Here is a 20,524-nt window from a genome sequence, read left to right on the forward strand (position 1 = left end):
CTTGAATCGAAATGCAAAGATTATATTTTCAAATCTAAAACTAGGGGCTCTTACAAAAAAAAAGTAAATAAACAAGCAAACGAGAAGTGAAACAGTGTCTACATTATTTTTCAAGCTACAGATTCCTATTTGACTCGATGTCTACAGTACATCCAATTTTAGTGGAATCAAAATAGGGATTTGTCGCTTGATAAAATATTCCAGATTCTATTTTCACCCTCATTTGTATCTTGTTTTTAAGAGTCCTTAGTTGTAGGCTTAAAATACAATTTACGTACTTTGATTAGACTTGTATTGTACTTTTTGACGATACTATTCCGTTTTTTTAAATTAACTATTTTTTACAAAGACTGTGTGTAATGTATATTGCATACAATATAGACATAAACTGTCGCTTGCTGTAGAGTCAAGGTTTTAAAGTATTGACTTGCGATTTAAATGCACTTATCTAGCCTATCAATCAATCTTTCTTTTTTCCAAAACATTTTTTTTTGCACAATAGACACTTTAGGTTTAATCATTATTTTCCACCAGGCTGTGTTTTTAAAACTTCCTTTTTCTTCTGTTTGTGATATGTGGCCCAAGCCCTAGTAGTAGATCATAAACTGTATAACGAAGTTGGAAACTTTGAGAATGATTTGCTTGTTGGCACTGTTTTGCGTTGTGTAACTTGGTAATGCTTGAGTAGTGAATTATTATCTCATAATTTTGTAGTATATACAAGTAAAGGACATTTGAGTCAAGCCATGTCAGCTTTAGAAGAGTTGACTTTTTTTTTAAGTGGGTTCAATGTGTGCATAATAATATAGCTCACATAGTATAATGTTTTACTAACAAACTTAAAATGTATTTTCTACCGTTGCTCCTAAAGTTAAATTGAATGTTTTGTACGTCACAGCAATTAAAAAATATTGTTTAAAGTGAAGGTTAAGATATGAAAATATCTTAACTGGTTTTCGTAGGATTATAGGTTTAATATTTTGTCTATCACAGACTTCCAGTAGTTTTTCAGTAAGTCAGAAGGCTTTCTTGATGACAAGAAACCTACTTGAAATAAAATGTATCTCAGAACGGCTGGTATGGATATAAACACTTTTATTGATAAGGAGAGAACAGTGGTCAGGTGGGTTAAGGCATTGGACTCGTAATCTGAGGAATACGGGTTTGAATCCACGTCGCACCAAACATGGTCGCCCTTTCAGCCGTGGGAGCGTTATAATGTTCGGTCAATTCCACTGTTCGTTGGTAAAAGAGTAGCTCAAGAGTTGGCGGTGGGTGGTGATGACTGGCTGCCTTCCCTCTAGTCTTATGCTGGTAAATTAGGGACGGCTAGCACAGGTAACCCTCGAGTAGCTTTGCGCGAGATTAAAAAAAACAAACAAAAAAGGAGAGAACAACGTTTCGACTTTTCTTATCAATAAAAGTGTTAATACCCATACCAGCCGTTTTGAGATACAAGTCAGAAGGCTTATAACGCTAAAAAACAGCGTTTCAGTATACGTAAGGGGCACAGCATAAATATTTCGTCGTTTATCTTTGTAAAACAAAAATTGACATATAATCTTATATTTATAAGTTAGAAAAACTAACTAACCGTTCATATATGTTTCTGTTTTTAGATAAATGCTTAGGATTAATGTATAACACCACAGCACTAATGTATTTGAAATTTATATTTGACGTGCATATAAAGAAAACGATTGCAAAAGAGAATTTTAAAACATAGGCCAAAGAGCAAGTTTATTACAGTTCACAAGGAAATAATCATTTCTGCTCTTTTATTTATAAGAGAATGTGCATGATATGCTAAATATATATTTTGTTATCTCATGTTTTCACAGATAGCCACTTTTTTGTTGAGCATAGGTCTTCATTGTTTCGTATTATGGTATGCAAGCATACCGTCTGAGTTCTGTCTCATTATATAATATAGTGTATGTTTAGTTTCTGATATATTAAGTTCTTATCATTCTAATTAGACACGGAACTGGGTCACCCAACTCTTTAGATTGAAAGGAGTGATATTTTCTGCTTCGACGGCACAGCAACCTTTATTCTTAAGTGAGAGTTATCCTCAGTCATGTGGGTGGCATTTTCACCTTGAGATTACTATTATTGCTTTGTCAATGTAATTCTATGTTCTCTTAGTCTAAAACTAGCTGAGGTAAGATATTAGTTTGAATAGAAATCACAGCTTTAAAATAGATTAGTTTGTCTGCAGTGAGGGTGCAAGCTTACTCTTGTGTTGTTTATTGTTGTTTTATATGTTATTTATACAAAATTGTATTACTGTGTGTACATTTGTATTCAGTCTCTTACTTTTGCATCCGACTCAGGCAAAGTCAGGGGAACTTAGGCAACTGAATGGCAATTCATTTCCTGGCAAGCCCATTGTCATCCTGCAAGGAAATCAATGTATTCTAGACTAATACGGTATCGTAATTATGTCACACATACATGGACCAGTTGTGAATACATGTTTTATGTTTTAATGATAGGACTTTACGAATGCGATAGTATTTAGTAATGTCAATATCTTTCTCCTATCCTGTATATCTATAAATTAGGTCATCTTTTATCCATTATTTCATTCGCATGATAGCTAAAGATAACTATTCTGACGTCAATCCTGGTAGGCGATAAATAAAACAATCGTTGTAGCACCTCTTAATTAAGTAAATATACCAGTCTTTCTGCATCAGATGACTTTATGAGGTACTAATTTTCTAGGTTATATGACACTCTGGTCCTTTCTGAAATATACAAGCCGAATTCTGATTAGAACAAAAAGAGAAAAGTTTGATAACTTTCAGTGTTGCTCTTGCAAACACTCTACAAGGCGTAGCTACTGAAATCGTAAACAAGCTACAGAGCTAGCAAGCTTATAAAAACTTATAGGTTGCGAAGTGTGATAAATTTAAACTGTCTTCTCAGATCTAGTTACAGCACTATTTATGGCACTAAGACGTTTTAAGGCACAATTTCAGGATTAAACTAACAATCATTTATTGCTCTCTTGCAGTTATTTATGGATAGCAACTTTTACATGACAAACAATATACAGAACACCGTTATATCCTGAAGTATAGTAGTTCAGTTTGCTGTGAAATATATACGCCCATTAATGCTATTTACTGTTGTTGTTGTTTAGCACAAATTTACACAACGAGCTGTCTGCACTCTGTCCACTGCAGGAAATGAACCACAGATTATAACATTGTAAGCTCGTAAACTTACAGATGTCATTAGTGAAATTATTATTGAAGTTACTTATCAGCGTTTAGCTATGATATTGTCTCAAACACCTGTACAGTCTGTGTTACTACAATATTTTTTATCAGCACAGCGCTAAGACAAATCATAGTCTCGTTTTGCGCTTCATTAGTTATGAACCAGTTATGTTGTATGTAACACTAAAAAGGAAATTTGTTAGTAACAGCCACCACGTGTTACTCCAATCAGCTCATTACACATCCTGTATTTTCGTGAGGTATCCTGCTTCGTCAATCGATGTGTAACCAATAAGTCGATTACGGAAAACCGTTGTAATTTTCTAACCGAACAACATGAAGCAACAACACAAGGGTAAGAACAAACCAGGGTGTGGAAATGCTTGTGTGATACCGTAGCTGGATTTCGGAACAGGTGAGTTACGTTCGAACCCGTGTGATACCGTAGAATATTTCTCGTACTTGAAACTGTAAGTACTTTATAAGAGTGGCAGTTACTTTATTAGTGCGGATACTGGATGGCAGGATGCTACCATTCTTTTCTTCAGTTGTTCAAACTTAGTTACGGCGACAGCAGACAGACTTAATAACTTTACTGTTAATAAATACAAGTTCAAAACTCTAACCAACAAGGTTTATATCAGAGTTGGGTCCATAGAGTTATCCTAAATTTCAAACAAAAACATTAGCTAAACGCTATAAGACTTACAGTTTCGTTCCTTAACACCGCTGAGCGTCTTTTGGGAGTTAATACCTTGCTACAAAATAAACTTTTGAGTTAACTTTACTTGGAGCGACTTACTCTCAATATGTGCACAACAGTAGATACAGCATTAGGCAAGGTTTCAATAAAAATGTAAAGGGAAGACTGTAAAATAGGTTGATAGCCCAGGACAGCCAGCATGGGTATTACAAATAACAAACGTAGGCCTATGGGAATAAATATGATAGAGGTCACTTTTTTTTTTTTTTTAAATAAAGCGATAATACGCGTAAACAAAGTTAAATGTAATTAAAAACAAACATACTGAAACTTTCATATATACTTATCAAAAGATTTTTAGTTGATGTCTACTTGCAGTTTGGTAAGAATATTTTATCTCGGTTAATGTACGTATATATTTATATAACGTATAGTTGACTCCAACAATGAGAGTCTGTTTGATTTTGGTGAAGAGTATCTTGAGCCTTAATTTTACGAGTTATCTCTGTTGAGCTATTATCAATATGTTTTTCGATTCTTTCCATCTTTGTTTTGTTTTGAATTTCGCGCAAAGCTACTCGAGGGCTATCTGCGCTAGCCGTCCCTAACTTAACAGTGTAAGAATAGAGGGAAGGCAACCAGTCATCACCACCTACCGTCACCTCTTGGGCTATTCTTTCACCAGTGAATAATGGGATTGACCGTTACATTATAACGCCTCAACGGCTGAAAGGGCGAGCATGTTTGGTGTGACCGGGATTCGAACCCGCGACGCTCGGATTACGAGTCGAACGCCTTAACATGCTTGGCCATGTCGGGCCTCCTTTCCATCTAGTGGTGTGTATGTATATCTATTAGTCGTGTAAGAAACGCTAAATAGTCTCGTAGGTTAGTTAGTTAGTTTGTTTTGGAATTTCGCACAAAGCTACTCGAGGGCTATCTGTGCTAGCCGTCCCTAATTTAGCAGTGTAAGACTAGAGGGAAGGCAGCTAGTCATCACCACCCACCGCCAACTCTTGGGCTACTCTTTTACCAACGAAAAGTGGGATTGACCGTAACTTTAAAACGCCCCCACGGCTGGGAGGGCGAGCATGTTTTGCGCGATTCGGGCACGAACCCGCGCCCCTCAGATTACGAAGCGCACGCCTTAACGCGCTAGGCCATGCCAGGCCACTCGTAGGTTAGATACTTGCGGATATTCAGGCATTGGTTTCATATGTTAATTTAAGAACCGCAATATATTTGACGTGTGGTAAATCGTGAAAACAAAAATTATAGAATGTCAGTTATACACCGAAAAAGAAAAATATTTTTCTCGCATTGGAAACTTTGAGAATTCTTTTGTCAGAACATAATTTCGCATAAATGTGTAATGAGAAAAGTAAGTTATATTAAACCACTATTTTTAATTTTTTTTTCAAGTGGCACAGCGGAATGACTGAGGATTCGCAGCGCTAGAAATCGTGTTTCGATACCCCTGGTGGCCACAGCACAGATAGCCCATTCTCTAACCTATATGCAACCCTATGTACTTAATTCTAAACAAACAATTCACCATTTTATATGTAGTGCCCCTGTTAAATATAAACGTTTTAGTTTCTGACAATTTTGAATCTCATATGTTAACGTTGATTTATTTATACTATGTTTTAAGAGTACAATTTTTTTTTTGCTACCCATGGAAAATTTTACTCATGTTATTCAAAATGCCAGATTCTCCAGAAAACAGAATATCTTTAAAATATATATATGGATGCAGATATTCAAGACTTGTATATCAAAATATGGGTTTTCGTAACAGCAAGTCACTTGCTTTCTTTGCAGTAAGCTGTTGTTTTCACGTGTAATTTTCATGTAGAAATTTGGTTTAAAGGTCAGTGAAATAAAATTTATTGAGAATGTGTTTTTGTCAGTTTTATGAAATGTATATTTATTCTATAAACTATTTTAGCGGCTATCAGTAACCTAAACCATAAAAATTGGCACTTCACTTCCGTCAGGAGCAGCGCAGAAATGATCTTACACATATGAGATAAAAATCAAGTTCTTCGGCCAAATTACTTTAATCTTTTCACCTCATAACTAAGAAGTCTGTATTGAAGGGTTTTTAAATCTGATAACTTCATCTGTATAAAGTAGTGTCCAAATGACATATTATCGGAACCTATCATTTGCATATTCCTGCGGGATTATATGAAAGCTTCACCACATTGATTTGTTAAATTTTTATTTCCTTATTTAGTTGTTTCTTTTGGGAAGTGTGATAAGCTTGAATGTCTTCTATAACGGATTTACTGTTATGTGAAACGTTCGTTTCAGTTTAATGCATTTGGTGTATATTGTTGTATGTGTATTGTACAAGTTTCGCCTGTTCTCTAAATTTGTAGAAGATTCTCGAGAGTAATAATCAATAATATATGTTTTAAAAACACTAGCGTATCTTCGAATGTTGTTGAACTTTCGAGAATATCGTTTAATGAGTATATAAAAGTAAGCCGTCACAAGATGCCGAGAGACAGTAATAAAATATTCTTGGTCTGCTTTTTTGTTTGCTGTAAGCCTCAGAAGCTATAATTGTGATTAATGCTTATAAATTGGAAAACTACAGATATTTGACCAGGAACATTCATGTATTTCGAACTTTTCAACTTTAGAGAATTAACTTTGGACGTTAGTATTTCTTCGAAACCATCACATAACTTCAGCAGAAAAACTCACGTGTGAAGAATAGGGCTAACTAGCATTCTCCTCAAGTGAAGTGTATCTTTCTCTCTCTTGGAATTTGGGTGATCTTGTGTACCCTGGAGGGTGAGGGTCGCTTTGACCTCTTCCTCCTTCCTTCACTTTCATGATTATGCAGTATGAGTTGGTATGGCTTCTATTTTAGGGTCAGAGTAGTCTGGGTTTATTCCGATCCTTTTCAGGGCAGTAACCATGTATTATTTTCGTACATTAATGGATATGATTTGCCCTGGGAGTAGGAAGTCTAGTTTGAGGGTGACCTTTTTCTCCCTTTATATATATTTTAAATTTATTTTTGTGTTTAAAATGTATGTTGATCGGGGAGAGATGTTTAGGACTATCTTTATCATGTATACGGTACCTATTTAGTTCGCATAGTAATTCGTTTTTCATCCAATTTTTATCGAAATATGTTATTTTACTATGTAGGAGTCTATCTATTATAGTTGGTGTGTATGAAGTTAGATGATGTGATTCTTGGAACTCTGTATGCTGTTGTGAGTAGTCTTTTATATTGTTTGCAGCTTGGTTTTGATTATTTTGTCAGTTACAGTATTCCAAACTGGACCTGAGTAGTGAATTACTGGTCTAATGTATGTTTTGTAAATTTTTAATATATTGTCTGTTGATGCTCCACTGTTCTTGTCAGTTAGACTCAAAACATAGTTTGTTCTTCGCCAAACTTTACTTTTATTTCATTTAAATGGTTAGTTTATGTTAATTTTGAGTCATAGGTTAGACCGAGAAATTTTGGCGATGTGACAGTCTGAAGTAATGTTCCATTCATATATATTTCAGACTGTACGTTTTGTGCTTTGTCTGTTTGGTAAATACTGGTTGTGTTTTTGCTGTATTTATTTTGATTCTATATTTTTGGCAGTATTCACTTATTCTATTTATTTATGGTTGTATGTTTGTGGCTGCTATTGCTGGGGGGCCCGGCATGGCAAGGTGGATTAAGGCGTTCGATTCGTAATCTGAGGGTCGCGGGTTCGAATCCTCGCTGCACCAAACATGTTTGCCCTTTCAGTCGTGGGGGTGTTATAATGTGACGGTCAGTCCCATTATTCGTTGGTAAAAGAGTAGTCCAAGAGTTGGCGGTGGGTGGTGATAACCAGGTGCCTACCCTCTAGTCTTACACTGCTAAATTAGGGACGGCTAGCGCAGATAGCCCTCATGTAGCTTTGCGCGAAATTCAAAACAAACCAAGCGAAGCTACTGCTGGTGTTGGCGCACTTTTCCAGATTGCCACATCATCAGCGAGCTGTGAGGAAAATCCATGATTAGGATCCTTCAATGGCATATTGGTTACATACATGATGAAGAGTATAGGGCTAACCACCCCTCCCTGAGGGACGCCAGCTTCTGTAGTAAAGTACTCAGAAAAGGTTCCTTTTACGTCTATTTTACATTTTCTGTTTTCCAAAAGTTAGATAACTAGCGAATAATTCCTCGCTTAGTCCCATTTCATGCATACGGAACCGTAGACCATTGTGCCATACAGTGTCAAATGCTTTCTCAATGTCAAGGAAGCAGGCGACAATGCATTGTTTTTTTGTTGAGGCTATCTATTATTTCTTCAGTTAGTCTGATTAAGTGGTCAATTGTTTGTCTAAATTTCCTGAAGCCATTTTGTTCTTCAGGCAATTTAGAGGTTATTTCCAAGTATATGGAGAGTCTATTACTAATTATGCGTTCTAAAATTTTGCCTACGCAGCTGATCCGGCTGATTGGTCGGTAGCTATTAGGTTTATTGGCTGGCTTTCCTTCCTTGTAGAACATTAATATATCAGCATGCTTCCAAGAAACTAGGATGTATCCAGAGGATAATGATAAGTCTGTTGACTGGCTTTCCTTCCTTGTGGAACTTTAATATATCAGCATGCTTACAAGAAACCAGTATGTATCCAGAGGATAATTAAAAGTTCAAAAGTGCTTTTAAGTGGTCAAATAATTTCGGAGTGCCCTTTTTGAGGAGGATGGCTTGCATCTCATCTTAACCCGGGGAGTCGTTTTTTTTGTGTTTTTATTGCTTCATGAAGTTCATCTGTGGATTGTTCGTTTTGTTTTTGAATTTCGCGCAAAGCCACATGGGGCTATTTTTCTGTGTCATCGAAGGGAATTAAACCTCTGATTTTAGTGTTGTAAATCAGTAGACTTACCGCTGTACCAACGGGAGACATATCTGCGCTTGCCGTCCCTCCCTAATTTATCACCACCCACTGCCAACTCTTGGGTTTCTCTTTTACCAATGAATAGTGGAATTGATTGTTATATTATAACACCCCCACGGCTGAAAGGGCGAGCATGTTTAGTGTGACAAAAATTCAAGCCCGCGACCCTTGTATTACGAGTTGAGCGCCCTAACAACCTGGCCATGCCGGGCCGTATCTGTGTACCAACATAAAAGTAATTTGCGCTTCGTGAACCTTGACCATTGATAAAATATTTAGTTCCAGACCAGATAGAGGACTGAATGTTGTTCTTGAGTTTGTAATTTTTTTGTGTATAAATAATTATTTGTTATAACCGCTATTATAAATAGTATTGATTCTTTTGTATATTAAAGTACATTTATATTAAAAAAAGAAAATTGTGTGTAACAATCTTCTTGGAATATAATAAATTTGATATATATTGATATTTAATTAACTTCTAAATTAAAATTAACATTTCCAGCTATTTTAACTCGTAATACATAACGTATGTAACATAATGAATCGAGGACTCGTCCGAGATAAATTATAATACGTAACACTTCAAGATGTGTGACATAACTCTTAGGCCCCAAATCGTCTGCGTGTTACGACTTCAAGCACACCTCTTGTTTATTTTACTGCTGGTGCGTCGATTAAAGTAATATATTGTTTCATGATTAATTTCAATAGAGTATCAAAAGAACTAATTTGAGGGTCGCGGGTTCGAATGCTTGTCGCACCAAACATGCTCGCCCTTTCAGCCGTGGGGGCGTTATAATGTTACGATCAATCCCACTATTCGTTGGTAAAAAAAGTAGCCCAGGAGTTGGCGGTGGGTAGTGATGACTAGCTGTCTTCCCTCTAGTCTTACACTGTTAAACTAGGGACGGCTAGCACAGATAGTCCTCGTTTAGTTTTGCGCGAAATTCAAAAACAAAACAAATACAGACAATCAAAAGGACGCCAGTACTACACGTCAATATCCAGGGTGTTATTGCTTCCAACACTTCTCCCCGTTAAACATGTACATCTGATCTTTAAGATAAAATCAAATGTAAAATAATGATAATAATAATAAAATAGCGCCCAAATAAAACAGCCACCTACATTCTAGACTTAATTAAAGAAAAATATAAATGGGCTTTGCCCTGAAAAGGACCAGATTTAAAGTTATGTTATTACTTCAGTATTAATCAGTCCATTCCAATTAAGTAATGGAAGGAGGAAGAGGTCTAGTGTACCTGACCCTCTTGGGTATACAAATAAATATATACCCAAACACCCATAGATAGATTGAAAAGGACGTATGTTCAAACAACGTTCAGTTTCCAACCGTTTTGTAGATAATATGGTGAATGAGTAGTAAGTTACATGATTTATTGTTTTCATAATATAAAGCATGTTATTTGCATTAATGTTACAAACCTACACCAAGACTAGCATTTTTATTGTTATTATTAATGTGGGTAGTTTTCGATTTACACGAATTCGTTTTACGCGTTTTTAGATTAACGCGATCGATGGATTTACGCGCTTGCGAATTCGGACCAACATGATTTTCGAGCGATTTATGTATTGTAATGGTACAGACAGAAACATTTTCTCACCGTGTGTTTGAAGGGTTTAGCCGATGCAGGCGCTTTATTACGATAACATTTGCGATAACGCGATGCACAATGGTTGAAGTGACATTACAAAGACATTAACATTATGACTACCTGTGCAATAGCCAGATAGTCGCGGGGTTCGTTTGGTCATACAACGAAGTCATTATGATCAATTTATCATGCTTCACACTGGAGTTGATATTTTCTGTAGATATTTATGTTAACTACATGAACACAGGCAGCACATGTAACTCTACAAGTAAGTAGGTAGTTTGAGACACGATGGGACGGGAGATCAACGAAATTCGCGATGATCTCGTCTTGAACTTACCGATAATTTCGAAAGTTTTTCAGAGGTTTTTCCACTGTCATTCTTCTGTAATATATTCATGAAGTATATTAAGGCTTGACATTCCCACTGGGATTGCACGCTTCGTGTATACTGTATGGGAAATAGTGTTTGATTTATGCGACCAATTCCTGGAACGTAACTATCGCGTAATTCGAGAACTACTTGTGTTACAGTCTCCGCGTCACCCGATGCCGACGTCACTTGAGATAGAGGGTAATGTTAAACTGAGAATCCTACAAGGCTCCATTAAAAAGTTGTAGTCATTATATTTGATTAAGGAAATATAAAAAATTGTAATGTAACAAGTGCAACTCCCTATACATGCCCTTTGAAGTTGACTACCCCTATATTCGCGTTTTAAAATAAAAATAAAAGCATAAACCCATTTTAAAATCAAAATATGTTATCAAAATCATTTTCTAAAAACTCAAAGACAGTATTTGTTCATAATTAATATCGAAAGAATGTTCAGAGTGTGCTCTACACCATAAAATTGAAGAAAGAAAATAAATGCTTTTGAAGTGTGTATGAAAATCTAAGTACAGTGTGTTAGTTTTATAGGTAGTGCAGTTTTAGTTATTTAATGTGATATAACATCATTGATATTGTTGAAGTCCTCTAAGATTGCCTCTGCCTTCTAGGAGATATTTGAAAGATAGTTTTTTTTTTAAATATTCACAGCGTATGTGATAGGCGGAAGCTTCTTGTGATCCTTCATTAACCTGACGATATCACTCACTTTAGGTACAGAGAGGAACGTATCACGAACATAACGGACTTTCATATACAGTCTTTGATCCTTTGTCAGCCATACTTCTTTTCATGTACTCACCAGCCTCTCCTGAATAGGTAAATTATCCTCCCATACTTTTAAAAGCGGCCAGGTCTTTGTTCCACTTCTTGTCACCAGCAAGATTGACAACCTCATTGTCCTGTAGTCCGTGCGGTTTCAGCTCTTGTTGTTTGGCATTTCATATAGTAATGATCCCTGGAGCTCTGCTATTTTTTCCCATTAGAGTATTATAGGCTCTGAAAGTCCCAGACTGCCTTTTTTCTATGTCAAAAGACTTCACCTTTGTCTAACTGTGAGACACATCTTCTCGACATTTCATGATTTATGAGGCCAACTCTTCTTTCAGCATTTATATTATACTCTGAAGCGATATCTAACTTGCTACTTGACATCTTGGAAAAAGAATGTGGTGCATCTTCATCATAGTCCCTGACAGAAGCATACGTAATAACTTTAAAACGTATGGTTTGAAAAAGGGACAAATTTCAAATATGGCGTTGCAGATATCTTCATCATACCTTGTGTTGAACCTTTCAGCTAACACAAAATTAAAGGCTGGTTCAATGACATTCAGCAGTTTTTCAGGATCATCTGTTGTCAAGTCCAAGTACAGCTGTTGAAATGCAGGTGAAATCATAGAATAGTTAGTAGTGATTGACTTTGTCAAGGACAAAAATGGTTTCACAGCCAATCAAAGCTGCAACAAAATCATTACTTTGAGATATTCAAGCTCTGGAAGTACTGCACTAAACAGGCAACCTGATTGATAGCATTCTCATAAGTTGGAGATACCATGCAGATGATGGAGTGATATAGCAAATTCTACCAGATATTTTGTTCTTAACTTGATTTTGAGATATGTGGTAGCAGCATTTCAATTTGTTTATTGTTTCATGATACTCAGATCTAACTGCTTTTATGCTCTGTCTGATGTGCTGATATGGTGGAGGTCACTCATTGTCATTTTTTGTTAATGTCTTTGCGGACATGAGCCTGAATTTTTTGGCTTCAAGTGATGCTGATGTCTCTAAAATATCAGTGTCAGTGGATTCCATACGTGATTTCTTCTTCCTCACGTGACTCTTCTGTATTAAATCCTTAGTACTCCACTGGTTGTATCGTTTCTTTATCTTTTTCTGCCTCTTCCTTCGTTTTCAGAAAATGCAGAAACCTTTTTCCCTGCTCCATAAATTTCATCCACTTTTGATCAACGAAATCTTCACAATTCATTTCTTTCTCAGCTTTATGGTCTTATAGAAATCTTCACTCTATCTCTGTCATGTTTACCTCGTGTGAATGTTCATGCTTTCTCTGTACTACATCATCATGACAGAATGCGTCGAATAGAATACATGCACATGTATTGAAGTCATCAACTTTTTTCTTACAATTGTCATTTTACTTTTGCTTCTTTGTGTGCAGTGAAGTCGTGAAGTAAAGTTCAGTGATGCTTTTTTTTTCACATACTTGGTGGTTGTCACTGTAAAAGGATTGCAGAATATCCAATGCTCTTGTAGAAACTCAGATAAAAATAAAACTGCATTGTTATTGGGCCTGGCCTGTTTATTTTGGACTCAGATATTAGAGCATGTTTTGAATAATGCCTTTCTGATTTGGGAGTTTGCCATGTGGAAATTCTTCCTCTTCATTCTAGTCAGTTGTCCCTAACATTTCTGTACATACTATTTTGAAGATAGTTTTGTAGTTTTTATAAAAATATAACCACCTAGACCACTGCTATATTTTGGAACATTAGCGGTCGCTTACTGTAATCGATCTCTGGGCCATATAGTACCTTACAGAACTAATAATATGTATTTTATAAATTATATGACAATGAAATATATTTAATGATCAATTTTATGGACATTTGTGGAATTAAAACTTGTTTTAAAGGTAAATAAACACCTGTACTCAAGTTTGTTTGTTTGTTTTTTGAATTTCGCGCAAAGCTACTCGAGGGCTATCTGTGCTAGCCGTTCCTAATTTAGCAGTGTAAGACTAGAGGGAAGGCAGCTAGTCATCACCACCCACCGCCAACTCTTGGGCTACTCTTTTATCAACAAATGGTGGGATTGACCGTCACATTATAATGCCCCTACAGCTGAAAGGGCGAGCATGTTTGGCGCGACGGGGATGCGAACCCGCGACCCTCAGATTACGAGTCGCATGCCTTAACACGCTTGGTCATGCCGGGCCTTATACTCAAGTACATGACAATGGTGTCAAAAAATGACAGACATGGTGCTAAACCGTTCAAAGATGTCAATTTTTAAAAGAAAATGTAGAGAGGAGATTTACCCCTTTCTGTCCGAAAAATATTGTCATTTTCATTATTACAGCAGCCAATTCCATGATTTTTGTTGTTTGTTTTTGAGCAAATAAAACACATCTTTGTGTGTTTGTTTTTGTTGGCAGAGCAAGTATATCTTTGTTTTTTGGGCAGACCAAATATATCTGTTTTTTGGGGGGCAGACTAAATACATCTGTTTAATTTTTAAAATTTAACACCACCCCATTATTGTGAAGGTTAAATGTTAAAGTTTCTAGTCACTATTTGATGCCTCTGGTGTGTGAGTTACGAAGCGAAAGAGAAGTATATCAACAACGTATCCCACAATTTCCAAAAAAAAAAAGATTTTTTTGTTTTGGTATCTGTAAGATTATTCTTACTTGGAATTCATGAAACTCTTGTCTTAAGCATTTGATCATCGTTACTTTACACTATAAAGTTAAAGTTTTTCTTCCGGATTTTGGGATATGGAACTGCTAAAAGTATCAGTCTTTATTAACTCTAACTTAAAGGGCGTGGTACCAGCATGGAATTTTCCTATTTATTGTTTAACATAATTAAAGGTTTGAGTGTGTATGTACCATCAGTTATATAGCTCTAGTGTAATAATACAATTGGGTTTGATGCTTTCCCCAAGAGACTTCATATTGTTATGACGGACAGACAGCCCAGGCTGTATGCATCGACGTAGCTACAGCTAACTACACTACAAGCCAAACCAAGAAAAGAATGAACCAGCGAGAAATGAACGGTTGGAGAAATTGGAACAGAATTTCATGTAGGTCACGCCTTCTTCTTTTATTGCTGCAGTTATTTGAAAGAAAGAAAAGAGTTGTTATCTACCATGTAAAATTTGTCATTTATATTAACAGCTACGGAGGTTTGAACGTGAAGCAGTTAGCACAAGTATATTGTACAGGTTCACAATACAGTTGTAAGGTATTAGTTGTATTGTTGAAATCCACGTGTTAAAAATACTCCAATGCTGAAATAAAAATCACGAAAAATGTGGTGTAATGATAAATGCATAAGCTTAAAGCATTTATAAATTTATTATTATTATTTTTAATTAGTTAGTTAGTTATCACCATTAAATTCCATCTAGGAACATAGGGCCGCAATCGCTTGCGGATTCTTCAACAAGTATTTAAGTGAGTAGGTTGTTAGCCCACTGCACCGAGCCGTCCCTAATTTAGCAGTGGGAAGGCAACTAGTCATCACCACCCACCGCCAACTCTTGGGCTAATCTTTTACCAACGAATAGTGGGATTGACCGTAACATTATAACGCCCCCACGGCTGGGAGGGCGAGCATGTTTGGCGCGACGCGGGCGCGAACCCGCGACCCTCGGATTACGAGTCGCACGCCTTACGCGCTTGGCCGTGCCAGGCCCAATTTTTGATTAACAGTACTTGATTAAACAATAAATCAAATAAATAAATCTAAAAGTTATGTAGTTACATAAAAGGTGATTCAGAAATATATTGACAGGAAAATAATCCAAAAATGGAGGGGTCTTGGAAATTACTTGTTAATGGTATAGAATGAGCAACTGTGGCAATATCATTGTAGTCATACAAGGACACGAAAATGTCCAAAAGTGTCCAGAATCACTTTTCAAGAACAACAATTGTGGGCATTAATACACTATCTTCCATACATATGGAGTTGTGCCACAGAAGATCGTAATCTGATTTTATACGTTTGAATAATATAAAGAAATAAAACAACATGCAATTCACCCACCCTAACCTTTGTTTTCTTTTACAGCTTTGGCTTCAGTCCTAAGCCTGGAAGTTTTTCAGTGTTTTAATTCTGTTGGCTTCGGACAAAGAATTTTGCATAAATACGTCATTGTATCATGAAGTCGAACTTGTGCATTGTGATGAAGCTGTTTCAAAATCATCTAAATAATAACACAGTAGAAGAACAGTTCGATATTGATCTACTGTATGAAAAATTTCATTCGTAAATCGGGGCTGCTGCTAGATTGTATGCTGAATGATTCCCATATGAACGTCATCCTTCACATTAGATGATACGATACGTGTCATCGTCTATATTTTACACTCTCATAGACAAAACAATAATAAAATCAGCCATAATTTGCATTTGTCACACGTGGGCAACACTTTGACTACCATTATTGATTGTTTGCCATCATTTTTCTTAGCGTGTTCAACGCCTTTGTATTTATGTCTCTAACTCGTAATGACGAGAAATCCATTTAAAGTAAAATCACATTGTGGTAACACCACATAAAGCTCTACTTGTTGTTTGTGTCAGTAAGATCAGGATAAGACCAATTTAATCATAAAGTTTTATGTGTATAAATAAACTAGCAGGGATAAGTTGTAAAACTTGAAGGTTTAGGTGAGTTTTCTGGAACATTCTTAAGATCTATGTCACGACTTATGTGAGATTTACAGTAGTTATAGTGTACCATACGCATTGTCGAAATTATCATATATACCAGTTTTAAGTTTAATGAAAGCATAGACTGGTGAATTTTAACCTTTATTCTAGTAATACTATTTAAAATAAATGATCTCCATTTTACGAAAAACCTTTTTATTGTTTTGAATTAACTTTACAAAGGACTTAAACTGGATAGAAATATGAAGTTTAGAATATTAAAATTTATTTTTTTTCAAGCTATTTTTTAAATTTCGCGCAATTCTACTCAAGGGTTATCTGCGCTAGCCGTCCCTAATTTAGCAGTGTAAGACTAGAGGGAAGGCATCACCACGCACCGCCAACTCTTGGGCTACTATTTTACCAACGAATAGTGGGATTGACCATAACATTATAATGACCCCACGGCTGAAAGGGTGAGCATGTTTGGTGCGACGGGGATTCGAACCCGCGACCCTCAGATTACGGCTCGAACGCCTTAACCCACCTGGCCAGGCCGGGCCTCTCAAGGTATTTTGACTTGTTTAGGTTACTTATGCTAATCCAAGGAATTTTTTCTGTATTCAATAAGAATTCCAAACCTGATACAAGAAGTTCCTCGAAAAATCATGACTTTATTCCATTTTTTATTTTAGTTATATTCATATTTAACGATAATATTCTATATTTGTTCCTCATTGCTTTGATTAACGTGATGTACCACACTCCAGTATACGTCCGATATGTAATATGATATAAACTTTCGACAATTCCATTGACTGAAAAAAACACGGTTCTTAAACTCCATTAGAGTACTTTGGTTTAAGTTCTGTAAGTAATAAAAAAATTAATAAAACACGGAAGACAACAGAGATTTATTATCGTATAATGACTAATTAACTTTATTTCTAAAGTTTCAGCCTTGTTTTTCATATGCCTTGGGGAACTTCTATTACGTCACATCTTCACGTGAATTTCTATAACATAGTCGGTGTATATTTGATTTTTTGTTATTTCGCTTGTGAAAGTTAAATTTTTTATCGCCAGAAATTTTGTTCTATTCTTAGAGCAGTTTCGTCCTTAGTTTCAATTCTCTTGTTTCTGTGAAGATGGGAAATTTTCCTTAGAATTTCTTGGCTCCATCGCCATAGTTTCTGCGTTTGTTTTTCTGTAGTAAGTCTTTCAGAAACTCGACTCTATGTATCTATCTTTTGTCCTGAAACCAGTGATGACATTGTGGTTGTTGTCTGTCTTGTTTTTAAAGTCCTGCCTGATCAGCATGTATGTTTTAATTAAAACTTAATCCAAGTAGCCCTGTTTCCGTTACTTGCTTTTAAATCAGTCATCTACAATTTCACTTTTTATGGTGACGTTTGGTGCTTTACGATTCCCGCTATGTGAAGTTGAATTTAGAATTAAAATGTGTGGTTTGATTTTTTCATTTTATTTAGTATTTTTAATTTGTTACGCAAACTCACTTCTATTTTATAACTGGTTCTTGCCATTTAAATCTGTGGGTTCTTGACTATTGTGTACTTCTAACTGCTACCGAGTCAACAGTTCTTAGCGGAAATAAGACACAAAATAGCAAAATTTTTACTTTTGTCAGTTTTCTCGTAACAGCATGTTACTTTAATAAGATGTTAATACAGTAGTGATCTTTTTAATATTCATTCTAAAGTTTCCAGAATTTACCGTTTAACTTGACGTTGGTTAGAGTTGCAGGTCTCTAGAAATATTGCTTGTTTTGAATTTCGCGCAAAGCTACTCAAGCTATCTGCGCCGCTAGAAAGAACACGATAAAGATTTACAAAAAACTTATCATGAAAAGTAGAGATTTTTAGGTCTAAGAAGAATATTTTTCAAGAAAGCCAAGCTTTGGGTTTTATTTTTTTATTTCACTAGAATTACTCGTCTCTTATTGTTATATTATCAAGTTCTGAAGTACTTTGTCAATTCATTGTAATAATTATCTTCGAATAAATTACCAAAATCACAATAAAATAATTGCGATATATATATATATATATATATATATATATAGTGAATGTTTTATTATAACCTCTTTTCCTGGTCATCATAGATTATTCGCAAACTGTACTTTATATTGTCTTTGGTTACCGACACTATTTTGAGATAAAAATATAAGTATATAAATATATAAAACAGAAAATAACACTAAACGCTAAACTGAAGTTGGTTGTAAAGCACCGAGCGTTAGTGTGTTCTCTAAATAAGTTCATTGATTCTGTCACCAGATTTCGAAATTATATATAATCACGTGACACAATTTGATGATCATTAGATCCCTAGGCAGTATCTTATTTCATTCACCGAGTTACTTATTGATGACCATATCGTCTTATTTACTCCAGGAGTTTTACTGCATAATCGGTCAGTACTAAACCTACATATATATGTTTTAATATATTTCAGTTGAGAGTTCCTTGCAGCTTGATTCTCCTGCGAATAGTTTATCGTTAATTATCTTAGCATTTCAGAACGTAAAAAAGTTTATTATATTCGCCAAAACAAACCTTAATGTTATCGTTAAATTTCATGGCAACAATATTAAGGATGATGATAAGGTTTTCATAAATTTTATTTTATAAGAATGCAATAAGTTTAGCGTAGATATTCACCTTTATAAGTTCGAGACTTCATATAATTGACGTTGAAATGTATAATGTTTGTATAATCTTGTTTGTTTTTAACCTCGTGGAGAATATGTTCTTTTATATAACAAAAACTGCACTCTTTCTGAGACTCCTAGCATAATAACAACAGTAACGTTTTACAAATACGAAAACAGTTTCCTTAGGATTTATTTCAACTGTACAGTTATATTTTAACTTCATTTTAATACGTAACGCGAGTAGCAAATGATCCAAAAAATGAAAAAATTGCAGTAAATACATTTATTTACCAACTCAGGGATAGAACCTTATAATCTTAAATATGTCTTTAAACTTATCCATTCGAACGTACTTTTATAGGTAAATATTCAACTACACAAATACTTTTACAGGTACACAATTTATGATTGACTGCACACTAGGAAATCCCTGTACGAAAGAGATTGTAGAATACGTCTAAAATTAAATTTCTCAAGCGCATCTGTTTGTGTGTGTATTTTTTTTCCTTATAGCAAAGACACATCGGGCTATATGTTGAGTCCACCGAGGGGAATCGAAACCCTGATTTTAGCATTATAAATCCGAAGACTTACGCGCATCTGCTTCCTTTGCAATTATACCTGATGACTGTCAAATCACGTCTGCGAACTTATAAATGACGTACTTGGATTATTTTTCATCTATTAATTTATACTTTTTGATTGAAGGAGAATGTTTAATTTTTTTTACAAATAAAAACTAAGAATTAAAAAAAATCCAGGAATAAAACCTAATCAGCTATTTATTTATTTTACAAAATTACAATTTCAACCATAGAAATATTATTGAATAAATATTTCTTATATTATATATTCGACGATGATGCTGGTAGAATATTTGAAATATCCAGATAGTGATAAAAAAAATGTTCCCCAGCGGCACAGTGTATGTGTGTGGACTTACAACTCATAGTGGGTAGAGCACAGACAACCCATTATGTAGCTTTGAACTTAACTTCTTAAACAACAATAACAACAAAATGAGGCTGAATATATCCAACTGCTGTTCTTTGTTACACATTTTGTTTTAGTGGATATTGTTTTCTCAAGATAAGTAATAAGAATGGGCGTTATATTGGAATGCAACTGAATGAAACCTGGATAACATGGGAAAATAACCAGTAACCTAAGAACACTTAGTAAGAACACCTCGACTTCAATTCGACCTTTATTTAAAAATAACCAATAGCATGAGATGTAGTGATAATATCTTGACTCTTAACTGACTGTTACATAAAAAAACAGCAGTCTATAGTGTAGTAACAATACTTTCACTTTGATCCTAGAGACTTTACGCTTTTGAAGAATACGAAATAATAAATCGATATACAACGGACTCACTTCAACATTTCTATGATGAAACTTTCACTGTATTAATTTTGTAAACATTGTAAATATACTCGAACAGGCTTGTATATTTTAATTGGATTTCTAACAAGAGACTAGAACAATGTGGTTTGGTTTGTTTTGAATTTCGCGCAAAGCTACACGAGGGCTATCTGCGCTAGCCGTTCCTAATTTAGCAGTGTAAGAATAAA

General features: G+C 35.2%; 1 long non-coding RNA gene across 1 annotated transcript; it reads left to right on the plus strand.

The window, feature by feature from the left end:
- The first annotated feature begins 3,337 nt into the window (after positions 1 to 3,337).
- LOC143252971 (uncharacterized) lies at positions 3,338 to 16,617 on the plus strand. Its single transcript, XR_013029278.1, has 3 exons — positions 3,338 to 3,645; positions 14,556 to 14,696; positions 15,689 to 16,617. It is a non-coding gene; the product is annotated as an uncharacterized LOC143252971 (long non-coding RNA).
- Positions 16,618 to 20,524: the final 3,907 nt, after the last annotated feature.

Source organism: Tachypleus tridentatus, chromosome 1 (assembly GCF_004210375.1).
Source record: "Tachypleus tridentatus isolate NWPU-2018 chromosome 1, ASM421037v1, whole genome shotgun sequence".
In the NCBI taxonomy this organism is placed as follows: Eukaryota; Metazoa; Arthropoda; class Merostomata; order Xiphosura; family Limulidae; genus Tachypleus; species Tachypleus tridentatus.